This window comes from Hibiscus syriacus, unplaced genomic scaffold, assembly GCF_006381635.1.
Source record: "Hibiscus syriacus cultivar Baekdansim isolate YM2019G1 unplaced genomic scaffold, ASM638163v2 tig00116994_pilon, whole genome shotgun sequence".
NCBI lineage: Eukaryota > Viridiplantae > Streptophyta > Magnoliopsida > Malvales > Malvaceae > Hibiscus > Hibiscus syriacus.
In genome coordinates this window covers 442,501-469,542 of record NW_024063510.1, presented here as the reverse complement: position 1 = coordinate 469,542, position 27,042 = coordinate 442,501, and the positions used below count along the sequence as shown (strand labels likewise).

Genomic DNA, 27,042 nt, shown 5'->3' with positions numbered 1-27,042 from the left:
ACCACCGCATGTCCGAGCAAAACAAACAACAACTGTCCAACCGAAAAAATACAAGTGAATCTACCCTGACTCTTCTATAAATCCGCAACCAATTGAAGATGTCCCTAATTTGAATGAGGAAGACAAAAAAGAACGTGATAAGTAGATTAAGAAAGAATGAGAACAAATGAAGCATGAATTCCGAGCTATGAAAGAATATGCTAGCCTATATGAAATCGATGCCAGAGAGCTAAGTTTGGTTCCTGATTTAGTGCTGCCACCGAAGTTCAAAGTTCCAGACTTTGAGAAATTTGATGGAACCAATTGTCATTCTGCACACATTACCATGTTTTGCAGAAAAATGACAGACTATGTGGGAAACAATCATTTATTAATTCATTGTTTTCAAGAAAACATGTCAGGCTTAGCAATCCGTTGGTACAATCAGCTAAGTCGGGCTCAGATTAAATCCTGGAAGGATTTGGCTAAGGCTTTTCTAGAGCAATATAAGCATATAAAAGATGTGAGACCGAACCAAATTCTGTTACAGAGTATGGAAAAAAGATCCAATGAGAGCTTTAGGCAGTATGCCCAATGGTGGAGAGATGTGGTTGTGCAAGTTCATCCACCGTTAGAGGAGGAAGAAACTAATATGTTTTTTATAAATACTCTGAGTGCCCCGTTCTTTGGACATCTCATTGGAAATTCGTCCAAAAATTTTGCTGATATAGTCAATGCAGGAGAAATGATCAAGATGACGATAAAAAACGGGAAGCTAGACGGGGGAGAATCTAGTCGAAAGCCTCTAGCGAGAAGAAAGGATAATGAGGTCAGTAATGTGAAGAAATATGATTCTAATAACATTACAGTATCTCAACCATAAGCCATAGGGTCATCCACGTAGAACCTTGTCCAATAAGGGGCAAGAGAACTAAGGCATGAAAGGAAATGTATTCAATTTGACCCCATCCCCATGACCTACAAAGATTTATTCCAAATCTTGTACGACAAGCATATGGTGTCGCCTTACCATACTTCACCAATACAGCCTCCTTACCCGAAATGGTTTGACATCAATGTCCAATGCGAATATCACGCAGGGGTTCCTGGGCATTCAATTGAAAATTGTTTTTCCTTTAAAAAGGTTGTACAAGGATTAAAGCAGAGAAATGTCATCAACTTCGGTGTCAATGAATAACACAATGTGGTTTAGAACCCACTGTCGAACCATACAGGGGCATGTATCAATGCAATTATCAAGAAATAAGGAGCAATTGAGGGTAAAACCCCTAATCCAAATATACACCCACAATTCTAGGGGGAATAGGGTATTCTGGCTGAACAAGTGAAAGTCGTACTCCATTGTAATCGCATTTTCCTTTTGCAGCATCCTGTTTGAACTTGCTTTTTGTGCTTTCTTATCTTTCTTTTTGTAAGCATATTTAAATAAATTTATGCTGCTTTAAAGATGATGAGTATTGAATCAAATTTGTATGCTTGCAGTTCTTCAAATATTAACTGAATTAAAAACTCTTTAATTAATTAGAGTTATAAATCTTTGACAAAATGACAAGATTGAAAACTGATAAAACAATGACCCTGGACCTTACCTCAGAATATACACTCGAACACCATACCCTTCTCTTGTAGGGATCAAGCTAACCTTTTCTCTGCATGAAGCGACAATTAAGGTTTTGGCATTCAGGTATGTAAGGATGTTGACAAAATGGGGCATCTTGCACATGATATTACAAAGCTGATTGGTTTCTACTTTTGCTGGTGACGTTCAATGATGATCATGATCTTCACAAATGGAATAGTCGAGTAGGTAAATCTAGTTTAGGTCATTCGCTTGGAAATTGAACTCTAAAGAGGAGATTTTTTTGACTTTCAACGACACATCGACTATAACAGGTCCTCCTTGACAAGCTTAAGAAATTAAATCTATATACCCAGAATGTAATTATATATGTATACAATAAAGCTAAGCTATTCCGCTAAAGCAATTGGTTATAGAGGAAACTCGAAAGCCTTGGCTTTATGAATAAATTATATTCAAACCATGACATTGATCGGGTACTTGGCAATTCGGTGTTTGCTCCATTGTGGTTGTCAATTCAAAGACTTTGTGATGACATCAATCCTTCAGCTAGCCGAATAAAGGCAATTATAATATATATATATATATATATACAATAAAGCTGAATTCAGCTAGCCAAACAATGTCAAATTAAATTAAATTTATCTAAATAAGGAGTTTCGATAAAGATGGATTAAGGGAGTTAAGGAACACATGTTATAGTCAATTCCACACGAGCACTCAGGAATTTCATTTTTAGACCAATATTTCTGCACTGCCTTTGTTAGAGGAGTCTACAAAGCTTGAGCAAAAGGAAGATTTCAGAGAACTGAAATGGAAGTGTTCCAAAAGGCCTAACAATTGAATATGCTTGTTGTTTCATTTTGTCTGCATCCACTTAATATGTCAAGCCAAGAAAGAATGGCATGTCAAGGCTTACATGGGCATATAAATAAATGAGGCTGAAACCTTAGAAAATAAGAAGCCAACCTGAAGCCAACCCATCAATTTTGATACTTGTCAAAGAGTTATAACTTTGAAATGTTAAAGAGCAATTGATTCTTTTGATATTCTGTGAACTCATGTTTAAAATTTGATTGAGAGACTAAATTAACAGGCAATCCTTCACAAAATTCTTTCATTCTTTGATTTCTAAAATAAAAGAAAGGAGAAAAAACATTTTCAAACAGGACAGTCTCAAATGCAAAAAATCCTTGGAGCAGTGATCCGTCAAATAAGTAGATGATAGCCTTGTTTGAAGAGGAAACATATCTCAACATAGAAAAATGCAAAAATATGGCTAGTCGATGATGAATTTTGGCACCCACGTAGGGAAGAGCCATGAAGTACCCTTTGGGGCATGACCAAAGACCCGATTCATGTTGATATAACAAGATTCAGACCAATAAGAAATCGAGAATGAGTCTCACAATTTGAAGTGTCAGGGGCAAGCCCTGAATATAAGCATAGCTTACCTCGTGAAGCAAATCAGTCAAGCATCAATGAATGGTAGACTCTCGAAAAACAACAACTCTAATAGCTTATTTAAGCCAATGACATAAAGGGGCATCGAGACCACAACAAGAAATAAAGCTTTTCTGCCAATACTATAATACTGATGAAAAGCAAACACAATGCAAAGACAAGATGATTAGGTATACCTTCAGAAGTTGCAAGCTGCTACATCGATATCTAAGCAAACCCTAGAAATAATGACCAAGAGGAAGGAGACATGGTTTTCTTTTGGAGTTAAAAGAAAATTAAATCGCCATTTGTGCATGCATAAGAACATCATTTGCATAAAAGAACATGTATTACATTACATTCACATTTTACACATAAATATATGATTTTTACAGATCTTCCAAGGAAAGAGAATATTCATGATATAAAAATCCCAACAAGTGGAAGCTATAATTCAAACCTCAAATACATATAATCACATTCAGAGAGACAAACTACCATATTCGATGGTTGTGAGACAAGTTTGCAAAAGAAAAATCGATTTTCGAAAATTATCTCGAAATCCAAATCTTCAAGTATGATCTTTCAAATTTTTGAATGCATACTAACAAAGATTAATGTTTAATTTTCAGTTTTTATCCCAATTCAATGGATCAACTCCTGCAGATATGATATTCCCTTTCAAAGACGCGGAACATATCTATTTCTTCCAAGATTTAATATACCTTGAATGACAGCAAAACAAGTCTGTCCTGATTCAATGGATCAATTCCCCCATATATGATATTCCCTTTTAAAGAAGTGGAACATTTCACTCTCTTCCAAGATTTAATATTCCTTTTCAAAGAAGTGGAGCAAATCCCTCTCTTTCAAGATTTGATATTCCCTGAGTGACAGCGGAACAAGTCTACCCTGATTTAATGGATAAACTTTTCCAAGATCTGATATTCCCTTAGAAAAAGCGGAACAAATCCCTCTCTTCCATGATTTGATATTTCTTGAGTGACAACGCAACAAGTCTACCCTAATTTAGTGTATCAACTTTCCCATATATGATATTCCCTTAGAAGTAGAGGAACAAATCTCTCTCTTTCAAGATTTGATATTCCATGAGTGACAATGGAACAAGTCTGCATCGATTCAATATTTCCTGGGTGACAGTGGAATGGATCAAACATCCCTAGATCTGATATTCCTCAAGTGACAGCGGAACATATCCCTTATCATATTTCAGACCATGAAGTTGATTGGGCGAAAAATGCATTGTCTCTTCATCTTTGCCCTATTCTTGATTGACACAAGAATGAGCAAAGAGGGGGAGCTGTAGACAACTCATTTTTCCACTTACTCCTACACTATCATTTTTCCCTCCACTAATCAAGTAGCCCACTACCCCCAATCAAATACCACTTTTCTTTCTTCGCCTCTTTCAGATACCACCACACCTCTTATTACACCAATTACAATTGTTGGTCATCCCACGTGATTACCTGTCATGTCAAGAAAAAACACAAGGAACCAAAAACCAACGCAAACTCGTGAACAATATTATATTTCAGTGCACTCATGGTTTAAAGAAAAAGAAAAAAATAAATAATAAACAGTGTAATTTTTTGGGTATTTATGTAACAAAGGGGTCAACTCCCTGGATTTCGAAAAAAGTAATAAAAAAACAAATTCAAAGGTATTTTATTTTTATGTTTTTCATATGTTCAAATGAATAAAAAAAAAGTTTGAATAATAGAAATCTTTGCATAAAAAAAGGGAGTAGATCGATAGTTTAAGAAAGAAAGAAACGTACCTAAGTCGGGGAGGTCTTCATGGTGGCGGGAAGAGTGAGAAACCGAAGGGTTAAAGGCTTCTGGGGGCTTATTTCGTGGAGTTTTAGGGTGTTTTAGCCTAAGATAAACACCTAGGGGGTTAGATTTATAAAAAAGGTGATTTCAGGCGATTTTGAGAATTTTGGCCACCATGAGCGGTGGTCGGACAGGGTCCGGCGGTGGCTCGTGGTGACCGCGAAGGGCCGATCGAGCCCGTTGGGAGAGTTTCTCCCTAACTCTCTCTCTCTCTTTTATTTTTTTGAAATCTTGATAAAAATGAAAAAAAACTAAATGAATGGTATATATATAGAGGTAATTTAGGGTAAAATTACATCATAAACCCCCTAGGTTTACGCGTGTTTTACAAAATGGTCACCAGGGGATCGTTTTTGTTATTTTTCTATTTTTACATTCATGCTTTATAATATTTGGTAAAATAATGGTTTAGTCCTCCCCAGTTTACGTGTGTTTTACATGTTAGTCCCTTAAGGGATTGTTTCTATAATTTTCCTTTTTTAGGCTTGATTATTATTTTTTAGGAATATTTTATTTACAGTCCTCTGTATTTTGATATATTTATATTTTGAGCACTAATATATGTTTTCAGTTCTTTTAATTCGACCATAGAGTTTTAATTAATTTAAATTTAGCCCTATGTTTTATTTGTTTTCGTTATTTGTAATTTTAGTCTTTAATATTGAAATTGTTTATTTTTAGTCACTTGTTTATTTTGTTTTATTTTAACCTTGGCATGAAATTTGATTATTTGTGATTTAGTCCTATTTTTAAGTTTATTTGTAAATTTTTGCATGTTGCTTGCATTTTAATTCATTAGTCCTAATTAATTTCGCATGATATCTTTATGAGCATTACTTGACTCAAATTGAAATAAATTGACTAAGGGTAATATTCAAGCATTTTAATATTGTCGTAAAGTGACTGTCTTAACGTATAAGAAAGTTACTTTCGATAATTTTAAAATGAAAGTCTATCCCACTAAGTGACACCAATTAAAGCGGATTCATTTTTAAAATTCGGGGAGTGAGGAAAAGATCATATTCTTTTAATTAAATTCATCGAGAAAAGGACAATTAGATCGAATCTATGGTCTCATCTCGAGATATTTAATTAATTGAATACCCTTTTTCTCATAAAATATTGGTAAAAATAAATAATTAATCAATTGCTTGATAGGTTTTTTTAATTTTTACTTTTGCATGTGTTTTCAAAGGGTTTTCAAAATAATAATGTTCGATCATAAACAATTAAATATTATTGTTTTCACTCTTAAAATTATTTTGGGTATTATAATTTTAATGGAATTTTAATATTTTTTTATTTCGATTGGAGTAAGAATCGATTGCTTCAAGGTATGATAGACTAGTTCATCTCAACAACCTGAAGCAGAAATAACCCATGTGGATAATAGCGCACCACAACCGTTCGGCGATGCGGGATCGTTGCATCATGCATTTGATGATTCCACTATCCCAGTATACGTATCAGAGTTTGTACAGCCTCAGGAACCCATCTACTCTCCCATGTTTGAGTTGACGTATGACTTTGACCAAATGACATCTACGATGTCAAATACCATTATTTGTCAGTTAACGTTTCTAAGTGGGATGGAAGAGCAAACTGGTGGAATGACAAAGCATAGTAGTTGGAATATATTTACAACACCAGTTGAAATGCCCCCAATGAATGAAGAGGATGGGTACCATACTCCTGAGCAACTGCAACGACCACTACACATCTGACGTCTGCCCTGACATTATCATTCAACAACACCCCGGCATCGACAACAATTATAAACTCAATTGTTATTTGTTTAAAATTAAATATTTAAATTAGACAAGTATTTTTATTTTGTAAACATAAGTTATGTATTTAGAATTTTTTTAACTTTAACTTAAAAACTTAAATTTCAATTTAAAATAAACTTAAATATGTTAAATATTATTAAAACTTAAATATTATAATATTAAATATGCATGCCTCCACGTGAAATGTAAAAAGAATAAATCCGGCTATTTATAAATATAAATTCGACTATTTATAAATTTAACTATTTATAAATTCGATTTAAATTGAATAAATTCTATTTAAATATTTAATCATTATTAAATAATTAATAGTAATCATTATTAAATCATTAGTATCAATCATTAAATATTAATAATAAAACATTATTAGTAAACATTACTAAATCATATCATTACTAAATCATTAAATATCAAATCATTAAATATTAATAATAAATTATTAGTAGTATCAGTATCATTTTGAGGTTCTATTTTCATGGTATCGGTACTGCCTTAACAGTATCGGTACTACTTAGTTTAAATTGAGTTTTTTACTCGATTAAATTTCAAAACCTTTAGTAAATTTTTTCATTTGAGTAAGGACTAAAAATTGAATCGAATATAATCTTAAAATTTATAAAAATTAATTAACAAATTTGTTTGATATTTAAAAAAATAAAAAATATTATCAAATTAGTAGTAATCATTATTAAAATATTATTATCAAATCTTATAATTTTATTATTAGTAATCATTACTAAATTATTAGTGCCAAATCCAAATCATTAAATATTTATAATAAATAATTATTAGTAATCATTACTAAATCATTAAATATCAAATCATTAGATTAATAATAATTATTAAATCATTATTAGTAACATTATTAATCAACCTATCATATTAAATAATTATTAGTAATAATTCTCCATGCATTTTTTTGGGAAAAAATAATCCCCCATGCATTATTTCGGCCATTTTGCTCATACATAAATTTTATAAATTCGATTTAAATTGAATAAATTCGACTATTTATAAATAATAATAAGATAAAATATAAAGAAAATATAAATAATTCAATTAAAAATTAACTTAAATATTATTAAAAAAATAAATTTGATTTAATAATTATTAGTTATAAAACATAAATTCAACTTAAATTCGAAGATTTAATAATTTATGATAAAAAAATTACATAAATTTCCTTGCAAAAATAGGTTCATTATTACAAAATCAAATATATAAATACATAGAAATACATATATGACTACTAATGAGGCCTATATCTTGGTAAATTAGGACATTTGTTTTTTGAATGACCTTCACCCCTACATAATCCGCATCTCTTTGGTTAACCTCTCTCTCTAGCATTGAAATCCATACTGGTATGAATACGACTGGACTCAAGTCGACCCTTTGGACTTCTACGAAGCATTGGATTTGGCAGCCATTCATCATGATCCTTTTTGGGTCAATATGATTCATTTGAGATATGTTTGAACGCATAGCTGTAGACATTTAATATTCTATGTAGGTGAAAGCATTCATCAACATAAGTGTATGCGCTTACACCAGCCTACATACATGCAGCGACTGCATGAGCACATGGATATTTTCATGCCTGAAAGCGACCACAATCACACCATTTGTGTCGTAAATCAACTCTAAATGTTTGGTTTTCTCCTCATACATTACGTCGTATGCATGACACAACAAAAGTATGACCAACTCGGTCGAAATTATGAACAAGCATTGATGTTGCCAATCGCTCATTTGCTTCCATTGCTTCCACCACTGTAGGAGCCAAAGTTTGACCTCTATTTATGAGACACTCAATTTCCTTGCCTTTATCGGACCAAACCTTAGCTAACCTAAAGTACGTCTCTTTCCCCATACTCGCTATTGGGATATGACGTGTACCTTTTAGTACTGAATTAATGGCCTCAACAAGGTTTGTGGTCATATGTCCGTATCGCCGACCTTCATCGTATGCTTGCGACCATTTTTCCTGCGGTATTTTTGAATCCCACTTCCAAACATGCTGATCATCATAACATACCTTCAAATTCTCCAATCTCTTATCAAAATTTGGTCGGCGTAGTTCGTATCCTTTTTTATAATATATTGTGTTAAACCTCAATTAAAAAACCACATAGAAAATGCACAAATATTGAAAATAAAACTTACCCATGCTTACTATCTTTCTACGAATATGTGTGTTATGAAACTAGTCGATATTATTCTTACCAATATGACGGATACAAAATGTCAGATATGCATGCGGAGGTATCCAACGACTTCCTGGTCGTTCAATTGCCGCCAAAATACCCGTTCCTCTATCGGATATCAAGAAAACTCCATCTTCTCAAACGACATATTGACGTAGATTGGTCAAAAAGAAATCCCAAGCCTTTGTTGTCTCTCCCTTAACAATGGCAAATGCAATTGGGAAGATATTTCGCTCACCATCTTGTGCAACTGCCATCAAGAGTACTATATTGACCATACAACCACGTACCATCTACTTGGATCATACGTTTGCAAAATGGAAATCCTTCAATACATGACTTGAATGCCCAAAAGAGTCTATGAAATATTTTATTTCCTGGCACAAGTTGACCTTCTTCATCATATGAGGGCATGGTTTGAGACTTCACTATGGTTTCTGGGATAAATCGCTTCATTGCTTGTAGAAAAAGTAGTAGCTCATTGTACGATGTATCCCAATCTCCATACGCCAGCTTCATTGCCTTCATCTTCGTATTTCACACCTTGCCATATTTTACTTGATATCCAAATTGGCTTCAAATAAATGCAGCTAACACTGAACAATAGATCCTTGGATCATTTTCAACCATCGCCTTCACGTATTCACATATTAAATCGGAGTCCAATAGTCAGTGGTCTTGTTCAATGGAGTTTAGCAAACATATGTGAGGACCATTGTACCTTGTGATGACCCAAGCATTGTGCCTTTGAATTTTCGACGCTCTGATCTTCCACTTGCACTCTGGGCCATATTTAACAAACTTCGCGTATAGAGTTTTTTGGTTGGACTCTGCAACATGGACATCAACATGGCATTTGATGCAATACTCTTTAATCGCCAGTGTAGCTTCATTTTCCCTTGAATTGCAACCCAATTGAAAATTCACCAGAATTTTTGAATGATTCAACCATTTGGTACGAAGGTAAATGTGGCATGTCTGGGAATTCATGTGCCCTCATCGCATCATAATCTATCTCGTACATGTGAGGAGTAGCTTCATACGGTGTCGGAACTTCATCAATAGTCAAGTCAATTGCACCTCCACTGAAAAGATTATCATCTTCGCCCAAAACGGGTTCTTCGGTTTCTTCATCTTTGCTTGAATCATCATGAATTTCTCCCCATCGATTTTCAGCATCAATATCAACAATCAATTTCGAATGGTGTATGTTTCTCGTCTCATACTCTGCTGTTGCGGATGTCCATTCGACTTCATTTCCACTTTCCAATAGTGCCATAAAACTATTTGGGCACATGTATGTCGGGTCCTCAAACTCATTATCGAATGCTATTTCAGATGGATTTCGAGCTACATTTCTTGATGGCCGAGGAACATCACATATGTTACGCATATCAACAAATAACACAATAACTGTTATATTGGTTGACTCATGTAATCCAATCATGGTTCCAATATCATCATCTTCTTCAAGTGGTACTGCATCATATCTGATTGGGTTGAGACATATCATAAACCTGCATATCAAACCATTAATTGCAGCTCGAATTTTTCTTTCTATCTTCTGCTTCATTTCTACAAATGTGATGTCTCTTTTGAACATAAAATTTATTGGTTTTTCAGACTGAAAAACAACTTCGACCTCATTTTTCATAATCTGTCCATTATAATGGACAATCGTAAAAAAGTAATTGCTCATTTTCTCTATGAATAAAAAATATATAAATTTATATTAAAAAATTTGATAAGATAATTTTATAAATCATTAAATAAATAATATAATATACTATCCTATTATATTAGCGATAAAATAAAATTCTTATATTTTTTAAATTAAATATTAACGATAAAATAAAAAATAATCTAAATTAATTTGAATAAAAAATAAATTAATTAAAAAAATAACTAACATTGCATCAATAATTGCACCAACTTTTAAATGCGTGCATGGAGAACTGCTGTAGATTCATGGGCATGGAGCAGTGCATGCAGGGTAGTCACGGGGGGCAAAGGGGGAAAGCTTTAATATTATTACTAATAATTATTTAAAATGATTAATTGATTATTAATATTATTAATAATAATTTAATAATTATTATTATCTAATGATTTGATATTTAATGATTTAGCAATGATATGATTTAGTAATGATTATTAAAATTATTATTATTAAATATTTAATGATTTAGATTTGATACTAATCATTTAGTAATGATTACTAATAATAATGATTAGTTTGATAATATTTTTGATTTTTTTAAATATCAAAAAAATTTGTTAATTAATTTTTATAAATTTTAAGATTATATTTGATTCAATTTTTACTCCTTACTAATTTACATATAATCTAATATAAATTAAACAAAATATTTTTTTAAACAACAATAAATATTTTTAAACAAAATATTTTTTAACTAACTAACTAACTAATTTAGACATACACAACAACAAAAAATAACAAATTACCCGCGTATTTATGACTTCTTCCTTTCTTTTTTTCTTTATTCAAATCAATATGTATGTGGCCAAAAGTTGTGGAATATATTCTATAGGTGTAAACAAAATATTTTTTTAAACAACAATAAATTAAACAAATTAATTTTATATAATCTAATATAATACTAATTTACACAACAACAAAAAAAAAAAAAATTATAACTTAAACTAATAAACTATTTTTTTAGTATAATATAACTTAGTTAAAATAACAAACTAACAAACTAATTAAGCACTAATTAAATTTTTTTTATAATATAACTTCAACTTCAACAAACAAACTAATATAAGTTTAAACACACTAACAAACTAATTAAATATTTTTTTACATATAATATAACTTAAACTAAGAAACTATTTTTTTACATAATATAATATATAACTTAAACAAACTAATATAATATAACTTAAACTAACAAACTAATAATTTGGACTAACAAACTTATACCCGATCTCTTCTTCTCCTTTTCTTCTTCTTCATTTCCTTTCTTTCTTCTCCCTTTCTTTCTTCTCCCTTTCTTTCTTCTTACCGTACCCAATACCCAATGGTCAAGCAATATATAACCCTAAACTGACCCTCTAAACCCTAAACTTGTTACTACAATAATTCAATCATTATTCACGCGTGAATAGTGCATGAATTATTGCCTCAAATCATGGAGGGCATCATTGCTGCCATGCAGCAGCAGCATGCGTGGGAATAGAGGCTGCAGGGAATCACAGGCAGTTTGGTCACCGGGATAACATGGCGACGTGCATGTCCCATGCACAGCAATGACAAACACACAGGTCGCTTGGACGGCTTGGCGACCTCCTTGGTCGTTCGGACCACCTGGCGACCAACGTTCGAACTGTAGCAAACACCCTATTCAACAATTAATTCTTCAACAGCATTATCTCAAGAATTTTTTTTCAGAGCTTTATCTGATGAATTTTGCCTTAAATTAAGTGTATATTTACAAAATGGATAATGGCTCTTTCATATTTTTTATTTTTAAAAATATTTATGATAGTTTAATTTAATATTTAACGTTTCTTTTATTAAAAATTTAAGTACAAATTAAATATGTTATTTATTATTTATGTTATAATATTATATATTATTATACATTAAATTAATGTGTTGAGCAAAAACTATGAGATATAAATGAATATTTTGTAAATTTAAAAAATAAATCTAATCGAATTGGGTGACCAAAACAAAACAAAACTTTAAATTTAGTGATGGTTTTGAAAACGAAAGTAGTTGACTGACCAAAATAGAACCGCATGAATAGTTGAGTCACTAAATATGTAATTTACCCATATGTTATTATGAAGTAACAATTTAAACTTCAAAGAGCAAAATATCCTGAAAAAAACTTTAGGGTCAACTCGGTGAAAAAGTATAATTCAAGAGGTAAAGGTGTATTTAAGCCTAAATAAAATTGACACTAAGGACATTGTCTTAGAAAGGACACCTTATAAGCCTTTCCTCTATTTTTTGCATTAAGGTTTTATTGCCAGAAAAGATGTCATCCAAGAAAAAATCACTTTATAATCTTTCCTCGATAAAGAGAGACAAATATTGTACCTATAATATATAATAGGGTAAACTACATGTTTAGTACCTAATATATTACTCCATTTTAGTACCTAAATTTTATTTTATTTTTCAAAACCATACCCAACGTTTTATTTTTGTTTCAATTTGATACCCCACCATTAAAAACTTAACGATGACGTTGACGCAACACAATGTGATACTTTTTAAAATTTACATATCAACAATTAAATAACATGTTTTAATTAGTTTTATTTAACTCGCATCCTCTAGATGAAGCAACACAAGCTTGACCACCAAACAAAAAATCATTTTTAGATATATATTTACAACAACTTATATTTAATTTATATTGTATTAGTGCCACACACAAAAATTGATTGGCCTATAAGTTCTTGATGCTTTAGGTGTGAGATTGGATCTCAGGCTTTGTAAATTTTGTTGATTTTATTTTAATAGGACGATGACATATTTGGTTAAATAAAAAATAATTATTTTGATCCCCATTTTCGTCTCTTGCATAATCTTCTTGTTTGAGCCTCTCCACCATGTCCACGAGTTCAACTTGCATAAATTTTCATGTACGACTCTCCACCCACACCAATTAATGTGAACCATGACTCTTACTTGGTTCATCAACAATAAAGTTATTGTATAATATTTACAAGGCAATAATGAAAACCTTTTTATACGCAAACTTACATAGATGCACGTCTTCTTAACACATTTTAAATAAATCATAATTTAAGTGCATTTCATAATTAAATTTATTTCTTATCTCATCATAAAACGAGTATACGATTCTCTAAACAAATATATATGTATATAACTAATAAAAAATTTATTATAAGATAAACATGTAAATTTGTGTAGAAGACGATCCACATCCATTTTCCACATTCCATGATTTGATATATATTTATATTTAAAAAAGTAAAGCTGAATAATTAAGAAAAATCTTTATTCTCACTCGGATTACTGAATAATCAGACTTGGTTTTTTAAGGCGAACTTTAAAATGTCATAAATTAGTTTTAAATGATTTTTTGGAGATTAAATTTTTAAAATTATAAAATTAATATTAAAAATAAAATTGAAAGTCACTTCTAACTAAACATAACAACCAAAAACACTTTCCAAAATCATTTTTTCTTTAGTCCAGTGGATAGACGAAGAGAAGGGATATTGAGATGAGATCAAAGTTATTAAAATGTAAATGTTATTTTAATAAAGTGACTAAATCAAAATTAAAAGTTATATTTGGGCGTAATTGTAATGGAATGTTTGGCATCATTCATGGGTTCCACAGAACAGCTAAAGCAGCCACGCCACTATCAGCGTTAGATTAATAGAGCGTGTGCGCACTCGCTCTTAAAGCAGCCGATCTCACCGCCCACTTTTCGGACATAAAAGATAAATGGGCGGCCACTGGGCCCCGCTTTAGTCGGTGATCCCGGTTTAACCAAACACAACCATACCAATAAACCTTTCCGACAAACAAATAAAGAAAATTGTTGGACAACCAATCAGTTGCTTCCGCGTCAGTGCCTCCAACGGAGGTGCATGGGAAGTTATTGGGGATGCATGCTTGAAATTATTTCTAAAACTTAAAATTTGGCAAATTTTATTTTTGAAATATATTAAAAATTAAATATTCACGAGGTACTCAAGCTATGATTTTTATTTTAAATTAATTCGTAAATTTTAAAATACTATATATTAATCTATAAACTATTATTTAATTCTAAAATGGTTTATAAATTTTAAAACAATTTATGACAATACTCAAATTATCGGTTTTATTTCATTTTTAAATAGTCACATGTTTAATTTTCAGGAACTTTATAGTAAAATTGAAAAATAGATAATGAAATTATCAAAATAAAATGATACTGATAATTTTAAAATTAGTATAAAATATTTTAAAATTTATGAATCAATGTAAAATGAAATTTAATTTAAATATATTAATATAAAATATCTTAAAATTTAAAGGTAAACTTAAGAACGAAAATCGTAATTTTTATATATTTTTATAAAAAATATTTAGTATATTAACAAATTAAAAATCTTTTAACATTTGGATTTAGAAATTTTAAGAAATTAATTAAATAAAGATTGGAAGTAGTAATAATTATTAATTAATCCACTATCTTGGCGGTCATTGAAACGAAATGAATACCCCGTTCGGTCCAACCCACTTTTAAAGAAAGAAGAAACCAAAGTAAACAGAGAAGAAGACTAGCTTCAAAATCTCTCTCTATATTTCATCCTCGTTCTCCGTCTTTCATTGACATCGATCTCCTCAGTTTCCGAGCTATTACGATTCAAACAAGATTCAATGGGTACGCTCTCTCATCCTCTCATCTTAATCTCTCTGTCCCCTCTGTTTATAGCTCTTTTCAGCGATCCGTTTGTTTTATTTTTCGGTTTCTTATTTAATTTCTGTGATGTTACTGGAACGAAGCGTTTCAGCATGCGACGCCGCCGTAATAGTTCTCTTCTTTTATTGTTACTTAATGATCCGTTATCTGGAGTTTTAGGAAGAGTTTCTTTGAGTATCGTAAATCTGACTTTTTATTTTTTATTTTTGGATCGGGAGTAGAGATAATTTTTTATGCATACTGCGTGCTCGGTTGCTGAGAAAGAAAAGGAAAACTAATAAAAAAGTGAAAAATTCAATTTTTGAATTTAAGTTACTCTAGATATTAGAGCTGCCAAATTGATCTGTCAAAACTAATGAATATACTATTTCTTTTTAGTTGAGGTATTCTTAGTATTTTCCTTGATCAATTGATATGGGAAATTTGATTTTAACATCAATGAGGAGTATGAGCCTGTTAGAGTTAGTTGAGCTGTCTGATGGAGGCTTTTCTTGTCTTTTCTTACACTTGATATGAACATTGCGTTTGACAGCCACGACCGAGGAATGCTATTCAACTCAACTTATTGATGGAGATGGTACCTTCAATGATATTGGAACTGAACGCTTTATCAAGGAAATAAAGCTTGCTGAATGTGGGTTGTCGTATGCCGTGGTTTCTATCATGGGACCTCAGAGCAGCGGTATGCTTTGATATTTTCTTCACATCTTGCTTTATGCTTGTTCTTTCTTGCCCCATAGGTGCCTATTTGTAGTTCACTCTAAGATGCTTCATTATTTGTTCCATTTTCCATAATGATACTGAGTTAGAAATATGTGACTTATTTGAGTTACATGTGAGAGTTTGATAAGCTTGGAGTTTGGCACTTAAGCTTTCACCGAAGACATTTTTCATATCTCACTTTTTTGATGTGGACTCATTTTTATATGATATTGTCTGAAACTTATGTAGTTAGTTCTTTCTCTCTCTCTATATATATATCTTTCCCTTTTAATTCTAACGCACGCCATGAATTATTTTTTTGTCATTTTATATTGTTAGCCATGTAATTTCTGCTTTTTCCATTAAAAGTTTCACGTTGTCTTCCATGATCTAAACAGGTAAAAGCACACTGTTAAATAATTTGTTTTACACCAATTTCAGAGAAATGGATGCATTTAAGGGAAGGTAACTTGTGTTTCTCTCATAACACATTACATTTGTCTCAATTGGCTCAAACAACTAATGGAATGCATTTTCTGTCAGGTCTCAAACCACTAAAGGTATTTGGATGGCAAAGTGTGCTGGTATACAGCCTTGCACACTGGTAATGGATTTGGAGGGCACTGATGGAAGAGAACGTGGAGAGGTGCTGTTGCTAGCTCTCATTATATCAATCATATGTTGTCCAAAATTGAAACAACATTTTTCTATGTACCAACTTTTTCTTGCTTTGTTTTTTCCTTCTATAACACATTACATTTGTCTCAATTGGCTCAAAACAACTAATGGAATGCATTTTCTGTCAGGTCTCAAACCACTAAAGGTATTTGGATGGCAAAGTGTGCTGGTATACAGCCTTGCACACTGGTAATGGATTTGGAGGCACTGATGGAAGAGAACGTGGAGAGTGCTGTTGCTAGCTCTCATTATATCAATCATATGTTGTCCAAAATTGAAACAACATTTTTCTATGTACCAACTTTTTCTTGCTTTGTTTTTTCCTTCTCCCATGTTGGCTTAAAAATATATTTTTTTTTCATTTTTTTTGCAAAACATAGGATTCAGGATATCCCTCCTTCCATGCCCCCAAAAGAAAAGAAAAACAAAACATTTATGGATACACATTTTGATTTATTGATCAAGTAGTTATTTCCTCTAGGACCCTGCTTGGGCTCTCCTTTCATTGCTTTCTTTATGCTCGTCAACACCATTTATTTGTGTAAGACCCATATATGAAATGAGAAATTAATACATATTAAGGGTGATTAGAGTTGTATGGAGGAAACCTTACCCATGTAGGAAATTGTTGTACTATTGTATTATTTTTGTTTTACAAGTGTAAAATGAAATTGAAGGTCAGTCTTCAGTAATTTTTTAGTCAAACCTTTAATTCTGGGTTTTATATTTTTCTGTAATAAAAATTCCAAGGTAGGCGAAATGAAAAAAAAAATTATCAGAATGATTATGATCCTAGAATAAGATTTGATAACTTACACTGGGCTTCAAGAGTGATGGATTAAGCTGAATCAAATCAAGATTTGGAATTTAGATTATAAAAGCAGAATATACAGTGAATTATCTGCAGGTGTATTTGCTTGGTTTAATTATATCTAACCATCCTATCTTTTATGAAAAAAGGGAAAGTAGTGAGATAATTCTTTTGGACATGTTTTTCATTAATTTATTTGCCTCATTCCAGGATGACACAGCATTTGAGAAACAAAGTGCACTTTTTGCATTGGCAGTTTCAGATATAGTACTCATAGTGCCCTGAATTTTGACTGGTTCATTTCTTGATCTACTTGTATTTGGCTACAGGTCATGATGCGGTTGTTTAGCCCCCGCAAAACGACTTTGATGTTTGTCATCCGTGATAAAACAAGGGTTGGTACCTTTCCTTTATGTAGCATGTTATGCTTGGAGAGCTAATCTTTTGTCTACTTCTTTCTTCAAGTTTTTTTAGTATCTTAGGTTTGCATTGTTAATATGTCTTAAGGGTTTTATGATTTTAGTTGAGTTTATGGTCCTTAACCATTCCTTTTTTTTACAGACACCTCTAGAAAATTTAGAACCTGTTCTGAGAGAGGATATTCAGAAGGTACGGACTATGGATATGTTGTGCTTATGCTTCTTACATTTCTGATTAACTTCACTACTTTTTTCTGACCCATTTTCTTGGAATTGCAGATATGGGATTCAGTTTCTAAGCCGCAGGCTCATAAGGAAACTCCATTAAGTGATTTTTTCAATGTAGGATGTTGGTTTATGTTTTATGCATTACAAATTTAACTATATATACCATGAGAGGATATTCAGTGGTGTCTTTTGTATCGGGTATTATTATTAATAAAATATGAGGTACTCTTTTCTTCCTTCCAATGTTCGTTAACATACTTTTAGTATGGGAACGAATATGAAGGGAGTTTTTAACGAGACCTCCAACTTCTATTAAAAAAAAAAATTTAACTATATATTGTCTCTCTTTAACTTTTATAATGAGTATTGTTTCTGATGGTTATTGTGATTGATAATGGCCAGGTTGAGGTTGTTGCACTTTCTAGTTATGAAGAAAAGGAAGAGCTGTTTAAAGAGCAGGTACCACATTTAGGTCATCTCTTAAGGACATTTCGTATTCGTAGCATGCAAACAAACTATACACTATTGGCTTTTTAGAATTTTTGTGAGAAATTGATAGAAGAAAAGAAATTTAGGAATAAAAATTCTCATTGAAAAAATAGAAAACACTTCTTGTTTTTATAGGCTATAGATTACAAGTTAGATTCCTACTAGGTTTCTTTTATTCCTAACTTTTATGTCTTAAACTTTATCTTATATCCTAAGGAAATTAATCCTAATCGTACAATTATAAATTAAACCTCTAAGTGAATTAAAATTCCTAATTGTCGAGAGTTCCAATTATTTTTTCTTTTAAATGGAAAGAATACCAAGTTGAATATCTACTACTAGGTTTGTGATGGCTCCATAATGATTGTTTGGCAAGTTCTTCTTCCCCCTCCCCTCCAATTTGTGTATTTACATTTTCTTTCCTCTCTTGTCCTGATTGTACTGTCTAAAATAGAAGATCTACCTTCTGTGCAATTTTCTCTGAATGTTGGATGTTGCTGTTGAGATATTGGACCGACTTTCAAATAGCAGCTTGTCTGATTCTATTATTATTATGAAGGTTGCTAATTTGAGACAACGATTCTTCCACTCTATTGCACCGGGAGGGCTTGCTGGGGATCGAAGGGGAGTGGTACCTGCTTCCGGGTTCTTGTTTAGTGCACAGCAGATCTGGAAAGTCATTAAAGAGAATAAGGACCTTGACCTTCCAGCACATAAGGTAACCTTTAAGCTCATTAAATAAAATTCGCAAATCTTGTTGTTTTTTCTATTTTATATATTTCATTTGCCCATAGGTCATGGTGGCCACGGTACGCTGTGAAGAAATTGCCAATGAAAAGTATGCTGGTTTCACTGCAAATGAGGTACGTGGACATTTTAATATATGTATGCAGACACTAATTTTTAGAGTTGGTTACTTTTATAGAAACTAAAACCAACCTATTACCTTTATGACAGAGCTGGTGTCTATTAGAAGAGGCTGTGCAGTCTGGTCCAGTTGCTGGCTTTGGGAAGAAGCTGAATTCAATTCTCTACAGTTGTCTATCAGAGTAAGTCTACTTTAGTAAGAACACTAGATAAGTTTTCCAGTTCATAAATTTCAAGTAGGCTGTTTGTGTTAGGTAAAGACTGTTTGACTTAATAAGAAATTATAGAAGTGATTCATTTTTGAAGTACTGATTTTGAGGGTAAAAGATAAATCGGAATGTCGGCATTACTGATTGGCAATCTGATGAGTTGTGAGTCATGATGGTGATAATGATATATTGCTTCATTAAATTGGTGGATGAAAATTATCTTGATGCATACTTTGGCCAAAAAAGAGGCAGTTTTGTTAATCAATTCAAGATTGTTTTCTCCCCCAATATCTGTGGCACCGACTTTGTTCATTTTGTCCTGAATTTAGGTATGATGCAGAAGTTGCATATTTTGATGAAGGTGTTAGATCTTCAAAGCGAAAGCTGCTAGAAGAAAAATTGCTTCAAGTAATAGCACACTCCATATTCTTGTCTAGTAGTTGTTATTTAAATTTTCTCAACTCACTTGCTTTTTGTCTTATGATTTAGCTTGTCCAACCAGCCCACAATTCCATGCTAGGACATTTAAGGTTTGGAACTCTTGAGAAATTTAAGGCAGCATTTGAAAAGGCTTTGAATGATGGAGAGGGATTTTCTGTGGCTGCTCGCAACTGCACTGAATCTTACATGGCTTTATTTGATGAAGGATATGAAGGTATGGTTGAACTTGATGAACCATTCTCTTAGCATTAAAACTAAGAAACAAAACTGCAAAACACAAGTTCAACAGCTATGAAGTGAAAAAGAGAAAATAAATCATTAAAGTGGTCTGTTTAATAACGAAGTATTCAAATCAGATGAAATTATTTTTAACACATTGCTCTGAATTCAAACTTTAAATAATGAGACTGCGTGCATTGATTGCATTTAATTGATTTGGTACCATAGTTGTTTGTCAACGAGGGTTTCTTTGCTCAATAAGATAGATCGAGTGAATGAGAAGTTTGACTTCATCTTTTCAGATGCTGCTGTTGAACTATCGAATTGGGATTCCTCTAAAGTGAGGGATAAGCTACATCGTGATATTGATGCACATGTTGATTCTGTCCGAGCCGCCAAACTTTCAGAGCTGACTTCATCATATGAGGTATGACAACTTATTTCTTTCAAGTGATTGTCATCATTGGTTATCGAGAATTCTATTATTTCCAGATTACTTGCCATTTAGTAAGCCATACCAATGAATCAGTATTATGAAAAGTATCCCATCAAAATTTTAGACCAGGAATCTGTTATCATTTTCACCTTTTTTTCTGGGTTGGAAGGAGACAAGGTGTTTTGAAGTTGATACTGTGATGACATTTGTTTTCTTGGTCTTGCTGGTTGCTGGAATTTTCGATTTGCTGCATATGTGTTACTTAACAAATAATTTTAGCTCAACTAATTAAGATGTCACGTTCAGCTAGTTTGTCGATATTGTACTGTGTCTCTACCTGTTGAAATTTTTGCATTGTTGGACACAATGTAAATTTCTCTAGGAATATTGAAGCCGAATTAACTTAGATGTGATTATTACACGGGTTAATAAAACTAAACTTTACGGGCATGCTGTCTTGGTTTGAATAAGAAAGGTCATTTACGTGTTAGTGAGAGAAGCTCCAGCTTCTCTTTAACCCAGGCGATTTCAAATTTTGAATCTCCGCGAGCCCAGGCGTTTTAGAAAATATTCTCTCTGTCATCCACCCGTTGTCCGCCACCGTCGTCCGCCACCAGCTGCCTCCGTCCGCCGCCACACTCTGACCACTGTTTTGATGCCGTTTTTCCCTGGGAAGATCGCAGGCCAACGGTGATTTCAAATCTGGCCTTAGATTTGTGATTGAAACATTCAATCAACGTAGATCTTGACGAAGTCCTCTGCCGTTTTTAGTCGTTTCTTGCTGTCCGTGCTTATCTCCGCCGCATCAACAGACTCAGCATCTTCACGCGACCATAACCCCCTTTCCAAGTGTCGAGAATAGTTTCTATTCTCCATTTTTTTCCAGTTTACTGGGTCGGCAGAAATATGCCATTTCCTCCTTCCTGTTTTTTTTCCAGAACACACCATGGAACCCCAACCCCCGTCTCAGCCCAGGAATCCTCTGCAACATGCGCGGTGACTGCATTCTCTGCGAGTCACTCTACTGTTCCTCCTTCAACGTCAAGATTCTCTCCACTCCCTCTTGAACTAGAATGTCGTGGTGCTTTTGTTAATATTTCTCTTGATTATGCCAAGGATTTAGAAGCGAGAGTGAAGGAACTTAAAGCTCAAGTGTCTGATTTGAAGAAACGGAACAAGAACTAAAAAGGTTGGAGAATGCTTTAACACGAGGGAGGTTTTTCAAGACATCTGGACTCGCTGGTGCAACCACTTCATCTTATTCCGGTAAGGAAAAACGTGCAAAGGAGACAAAAGGAGAGGACAAAGACTCGGAAACGAAACAGGCGAGTTTTCACCAGACGTGTGCTGGCCGGATTGAGAAATTACGGTAATTTCCCTCTTCCCCCGCATGCTGCTATGAATGATATATTGGCTTCCTTGGCCCGTGAGGCTGGTTGGACAGTAGAGCCCAATGGCACTACGTACAGAAAAGCTCCTACGCCCCAAAATCAACAAAATCTGGGAACGTATACAGTGAAGTTAGGAGGGAAACATAAGGTCGGAAAGATTTATGCAGTACAAGCAATACCAGCTCTTCCTATTGCTGATATTGATCTTGTTGGAACCAAGGAGAGCACCACGATAGGGCACTCCAATGAAAAGTTTTCCGAAGTAACGAGAAGGAGAAGAAATGGGTTTCATAATTCGTCGAAGGAAGATCAACCAAGAATCAGAAATGGGTTCATAAATGGTTGTTACACGATATTTATCGAAAACCTTCCAGAGACGATCCATCGGAAGAGACTTGGGTCTATATTTGGCATTCACGGTCAAGTTATCGATGCCTTCATTCCAAAAAAAACAAACTCGAAAGGGGTTCGTTTTGGGTTTATTCGCTATGCAACAATTGAGGAAGCCAAGATAGCGATAGCAAAGATGAATGGTAATCATATTTACGGCAGCAAAGTTAGAGTCTCTTTGGCTAAATATAAACCTCGGCAGTCTTACTGGAGAAAGTCCTCGACAGTTGTTCACCTAAACTCTGGGATGGAAGTTATTTCGAGGAACAAACTCTCTGAAGTTGAGGGCGTAGTGGACGAAGATAAACTACACGTGTTGAGTAATTGTCTTGTGGGGTGGTGCAAGAATTTTATCAAAATTGGTAATCTTGCTAACCAAATTCAAGCCAAAGGACTAGTTGGCTACACGCTAATGAGAGCTGCTGAAAATGTGGTTCTAATGGTTTTTGAAGACTCCGATTAGTTGAGAATCGTGAAGGATGAGAAACTAGAGACTCTTGCAGAATGGTTTTCCAGAGTGGAAACTTGGTCAGAGAGCCTAGTGGTGGAGTGCCGTCGCGTCTGGTTAGTTTGTGAAGGTGTTCTTTTTCACGCTTGGAATTGGAATACTTTCAAAAACATTGCAACTAAGTGGGGCAAATTAGTAGCAATCAACAACAGTTATGAGTTTCCATCGTCTTTTGATCGGGCTAAAATTCAAATACTCACAAAGGCTCAAGGGAGAATTGATGAGTTGATGGAGTTGAAGGTCGGCGATAATTTGTTCAAAATCATGGTGCACGAAGTTGATCCTTCCTTCAAGCCTAATTCTTGGGTCTCCGAAGATTGCGATATTTCACTAGAACTTGTTCCTTCAATTGGTTGTTAATTGCTCGACAGCTGTATTCAGAGGTATTTATTTTAGTTTTTGGTTGTAAATGTTGGTTTTTATTGTATTAGAAGGTGTTGTTAGATGGGTTAATAGGACAGATTGGTTGAACTACTGTTGTAGTTTTTGGTTGGTTTAGGGTTGTTCCCTGTTTATCTATTTCTGTTAAGGGTGTTTACCAGGTTGTATCTTATGTAATTTCTTATGTTCAATAAAATCCTAAGGCACTCTTTTCCTCCTTCCGCTGATTAAGGAGCTACCCTACTAGCTCCATTAAGCAAGAAGGGGGTTTTTAACGAGGCCTGAAATTCTTATAAAAAAAATAAAATAAGAAAGGTCATTTTCTAGTTCATTTTTTTGATGAACATGAATTTGGGCCCTATGGTGTTATTTTCCGTTTGACACTCAACATGGTAAATGGTATTAATTCATATGTGATTACTCTTTATTTTATGTTTGACTTCTATGATGGTGACATACACAACACATATTTATAACCGGTTAAAGCATCGCTTGTAATCATACTGATAATTATGGTGCGTTTGCAGGCAAATCTGAATGAAGCATTATCAGGAACTGTTGAAGCTCTTTTAGATGGTGCTAATGATGATACATGGCCCTCAATAAAGAAACTTCTCCAGCGCGAAACTGAATCAGCTGTTTCTGGACTCTCCAGTGCTCTTTCTGTTTTGACATGGATGAAAATGCAAAGGAGAAGATGCTAATGAGATTGGAGGATTATGCAAGAGGTGTGGTTGAAACAAAAACAAGGGAAGAGGCTGGAAGGGCACTGATCCGTATGAAGGACCGGTAATAGCACATTTAAATGTTTGAATTAAAGCGTTTGTTTTGTTAGACTTTATGTACCTCCAAAACTAACACAAGATTTATACAGGTTTTCAACATTGTTTAGTCATGATTCTGATTCAATGCCACGGGTTTGGACTGGGAAGGAAGATATCCGAGCCATCACTAAAACAGCTCGTTCTGCAGTATGTTTGTGTACTATCATTTGTTCTGCTTAAGAATTATCCTACTTTTTATTCTCTGCTAAACTTGTTTATTTTCTGTTGCCAGTCCCTAAAGTTGCTAGCTGTTATGGCTGCAATCCAGTTGGATGATAATGTTGATAATATCGAGAATACACTAACATCCGCCTTGTTGGATACGAAAAATAATGCTGTTGTAACTGATAGGAGCATTACAACATTTGATCCACTAGCCTCAAGCACTTGGGAGCAGGTAATGTCTTGTTCTTGCAGAGGATGGTTATGAGATTTAGATGAACTATAGAAATTTCTTGACAATTGCATTCTATTTGCTGTCATTTCTATGACTCCCATGGATTATACAAAGAAAGACACAGTTGTCTAGGTTTGTCTGACAATGATTGTTGCCATGAATGCAAATTTTGTTTGGCATTAACCTGCTAAATCTGTAATGCTGAAGCAACCCCAGGGTTTTGCTGTATTTTATGTCTTTCTCTCTAATGCTGGAATTTCATCTTTTGAACATGTATTGTGTGATTTAATCTTATGTCTGTTAATTTTTGGTTTAGGTTCCCCCTGCTAAGACACTGATCACACCTGTTCAGTGCAAGTGTTTGTGGCGGCAATTCAGATCTGAGACAGAGTACACTGTCACTCAGGCCATTTCTGCACAGGCATGAACATCAAAATTCTAATTATATTGTTCTTGATTTGTCACTGCGTTCTGTTAACTAATGTCGCTTAAATTCTGTTGTGTTTCCCTAATTTTTCACATGCACCACCCCTTCGTAGCATATACATTATTAATGTCCCATTCACTGGAATTCAAAATTTATATTTTGGTCTATGTAGACGTGTTATTGCTGATATATATAATCTCTGTTTTTTTACTCAAATTTTCTTCTACTTTCAGGAAGCGAACAAGCGTAACAACAACTGGCTACCACCTCCATGGGCAATTGTTGCCTTGATAGTCTTGGGTTTTAATGAATTTATGACTCTTCTAAGGTGCATGTTGCATTTGTATCATTGAATCTATTTTGGTCGGGTATTCAATGATATTCTTTATCCTTGTCCGTGTTTGGTGCTTACTAAAAGAATCACCTCATTGCAGGAATCCTTTATATCTGGGTGTCATCTTTGTGGGTTTCCTTATTGTTAAGGCTCTGTGGGTGCAGCTCGACATTTCGGGTGAATTCCGCAATGGTGCTGTGAGTATCAAACTGAAATTCTCTCTTGTTTATGTGTGAGCATTTATCTGTATCATTGATGGCATTCCGTAGTTCACGTAAACAAACCATTAAAGACTGTATTTCGACTATCATTGTGAGTACACAGTTTTACTTGTTTTGATCGGATGACTAATTTACAACTTTTTATGCCTGCAGCTACCCGGGCTTTTTTCCTTATCTACCAAGTTTGTTCCCACCTTGATGAATCTTCTCAAAAAGTTAGCTGAGGAGGGGCAAATGCCTGCAACAAACAATTCTCAGGCAAACCAAGCTGTAGCATCTAAGAGCTTCCAAAACGGAAGCACCAGAAGCAATACGTCATCGAGTGCTTCATCCGGAATAACTGCATCAGGAAACGGGAACGAATACTCCAGTTCTGTGAAAGAAGAATGAATAACTTATGAGAAACGGAATAACCTTATTGGTGCTCTGAAGATGCATGTGTTGTGCTCGCTTTCATGGTTGGTGTTTTGCCACTGTGTTTCAATGGTTCCATATACAACTCTTCCAAGAATGTGAAGAGTTAGCATAGATTGAAAAGGCATTTATTTTTGCGCAAGTGCCACATACAAGGGGAGTCGTTTTCTTGCGACGGAGCCCCATTAAATAGGCTTTTCCGCTCTTCGTCATTCTTCCGTCTAGGCTTAATCTTTGTATTGTTTGTTGGCCAGGTTACAGGTTCTTTGGTTTATTTTACTTTCCGTCTATGGGGCTTTTGTTATGCTTGTCATGTCATTTACTATTGTATGCAGCAGTGGAGGTTTGGTTGAACTGGTATATAAGTTTCAACATGAGTTTCGATACTTATAAGTTTTAGAAACCTCAATCAAGAGTTTTGAAACTCGTGTTATCGAGGCTAGAATTTCCAAACTCTAGAGCTGGAATCCAAATTGACCAATCCATACATTAAAAACACACACCAATGAGCCTCCATCCAAAACTACCATGCCAGAGATTTATTTCAACATCGATAGCATGCTTTATAACATGTTAAACATCATTCCACCATGAACACATACCGTTACTCTTGTGTGATATATTGTGTTTTATGTGATTGGACATCAGTTGTCGCACAGGAGGGATACGTTACTTTGCGTCATGTGCATTGGTTTATGGGAGATAAGTTGCGTTCATCGTGTTATATCCCATTTTCTAGGTTACTGAAGCAATAATAAAATAGCAAACAATAAACATACTTTATTTTATAAAAAAAAAAGTAAGTATATGATTCCAATTTCCAAGCATGATTACTTGATAATAACACTTCAACCTTATTTCCTGTAACTCTGTTGTCCAACCTGTCGATTTATTGTGAAGCTTGGAAAAGAATTGTTTCATATGATCCTTAACAAATACATACATGAGCTACCGTAAGT

At 33.7% G+C, this 27,042-nt stretch overlaps 1 pseudogene; it reads left to right on the top strand.

The window, feature by feature from the left end:
* The first annotated feature begins 15,148 nt into the window (after window positions 1-15,148).
* On the top strand, window positions 15,149-26,373 carry LOC120193275 (annotated as a pseudogene).
* Window positions 26,374-27,042: the final 669 nt, after the last annotated feature.